Consider the following 2,564-nt stretch of genomic DNA (forward strand, 5'->3'; position numbering starts at 1 on the left):
TGGCGACCCCCAGGGGGAGAGCCTTCTCTGTGGCAGCTCCTGCCCTCTGGAATGACCTGCCCCCCGACCTACGTACAATTGCGGACCTGCGCCTCTTCCGCCGAGCCCTGAAAACTCATCTGTTCCATGTGGCCGGCCTGGCGTAGTTTTGATTGGGTTTTGTTAGGGGTTTTATATTTTAGAGCAGGCTTTTATGTAACATTTACTGTGATTTTTATTATTGCCTGTTCACCGCCCTGAGTACCGTAAGGGAGATAGGGCGGTATATAAATTTAAATAATAATAATAATAATAATAATAATAATAATAACAACAACAACAACAACAACAACAACAACAACCATGGCAAAAAAGCTGACAAAATTGCATGTGACTCACTTAACAACTGCCTTGTTTAGCAACGGTCCCAATTCTGGTTGTAAGTCGAAGATTACCTATAATTGAAAAAGCCATACTTAAACCATAAGAGTAGGTGGGCAGATCTTCCCCGTCTGTTCATTCCTAAATTCCAGCAATCCCTTTTGATTTAATCTCTCTTGTCTCTTGTTAATTTCCAGTTTGAGTGGGCCTGGCAGCACCCTCACTCCTCCCGTCTCACCCACGTCACCCGCCGCACAACACGGGAGCGTCAGTTTGACTTCCGCTTGCGTGTCTTGGCCCACATGCTGCAAACTGCCCCATGGTGCTGTCTGCCCCTCACCATACGATGGCTCAAGCAGGAGTACTGCCGAGAGTTCCCTCCAGGCTTGGAACCCCCCTTACAGATGCCCATAGCCTTTGGGCCAGTTCGAGCTGTCAAAGACAGTAAGCGTGCTGAACCATTATCTCCCGAGGAACAAGTAGCGACCACAAAACATTGTAGTGTCTGTCTGAAGACCTTCCAGGTAACCATCAGGGATGCTGTGTTCTTTCCACAAACAGAAAGGCTAGAGCAGGGGTCTTCAAACTTGGCCCTTTTATGACTTGTGGACTTCAACTCCCAGAATTCCTCAGCCAGGCACACTGACTGAGGAATTCTGGGAGTTGAAGTCCATAAGTCATAAAAGGGCCAAGTTTGAAGACCCCTGGGCTAGAGGTTGAGTGGATCCTAAGAGGCAAGTTTGCTCTGACAAAATAGGAGCTGAGCTTCTATAACAGGCATGTCAAACTTGCGACATCACGTGACGTCGCACGACGTATCTGAGCTTTTTCGCCATTGCCGGCAATGGGGTGAGCGCGGTTCCAGTATGATGAAACCGGCCCGCAGGCCAGCAGTTTGACACCCGTTCTATAAGATGCCTCCTCTAAGGCAGAATTGGATTTGAATTGGAAGAAATAACTTTAACCAAGGAAGGGTGGGGAAGAACTGGACTTGGGATCAAAAGGTGGCGGCAGCTAACCCTATATTTGTTTGGGGAGCAGCAGGTTCCTCTGGATTGAAGTGCACTCTTTCTCAAATTCCTTTCTGCAGGATGGGGACAAGGACATTCCCTGGCACTGTTTTCATTCAACTTGTACCATGGCTGCTCATATGTTTTGCCTGTCTCGTCTTTTCCTGGAAAAGGAGCCTAATCATTTCCTGCCCATTGAAGGGCAGTGCCCGGGGTGAGCAATTTCTTCTGTGCATTGGGGGGATGTGGAGGAGGTGTAGATATTGATATTCTGTCCTTGCACCTGCTTCCCAATTATTAGCTCCATTTATTTATTGGCTTTTATTCCACCTTTATTACTTTTTAACTAGCTCAAGGTGGTGAACATACCTAATATGCCTTCCTCCTCCTATTATCCCCACAACAGCCCTTTATGCCCGATGTGAGACGAAAACTCACAATATCCTGGTTTCCCCCTTTTCCTCAGCTGCAAGAATCTTATCCTTTGGGGAGATCTGATTCGTCACCATAAAGGTTGCTATGGTAACTTAGAGGCTGATCCCTCCTCCTCTCAGGTAAAACTCTTGCTGTTATTCCTAGACTTGTGTGGTTTATCTTGAAATGTTTATTTCCTGAATTAAGTTTAACAGTTTTATGTCCTGATTTAATTGAAACTTTGAATTCTGAGTTAATCTTTTCTTCTTTGGATCAATATTTTTCCTCTCTTCACCATTGATAATAATTTTGGCTATAGCTTAGGCAAACTGATACTTTATCTTCTTTATTTTTCCTATATATATTGTACCTGCTTCATTTATGTCTTCACCCAATATAATTACTTTTATGCTGCAGAAGCACTGGGCTGATGAACTGCAACCGTGAGGGAGGAGACCTTTAAAAAGCGACCAGGATCTATTTCCTTGCTGAGAGTGGAGCAGAGGATCTCAGCATGGTGCACAGTTCAGCTTCTCTTAGTCTGATGTCCAAAAGTCTAGAAAACAGGCTAGGTTTTCTGCTCATGTTTCCCACTCCAGAATCATGTAACAAAATAATGTTTAATGTTATTAAATGGAATAATTAAATTGAAGGACCTGGATGTTTATGGATTGAGAGACAGGAATCATGCTCAATAAACTTAAAATGAGCATGTAAATAATATAGCTATTGTTTTATACTGTATATATAGTGCATTGAATGCTTACGTGGATTGTAAAA

At 44.0% G+C, this 2,564-nt stretch overlaps 1 pseudogene; it reads left to right on the forward strand.

The window, feature by feature from the left end:
• Positions 1 to 2,231, forward strand: part of LOC107293870 — a 5,741-nt pseudogene extending 3,510 nt beyond the window's left edge.
• Positions 2,232 to 2,564: the final 333 nt, after the last annotated feature.

The sequence above is a fragment of the Protobothrops mucrosquamatus genome, unplaced genomic scaffold, assembly GCF_001527695.2.
Source record: "Protobothrops mucrosquamatus isolate PMUCROS unplaced genomic scaffold, P.Mucros_1.0 scaffold1756, whole genome shotgun sequence".
Taxonomy (NCBI): domain Eukaryota; kingdom Metazoa; phylum Chordata; class Lepidosauria; order Squamata; family Viperidae; genus Protobothrops; species Protobothrops mucrosquamatus.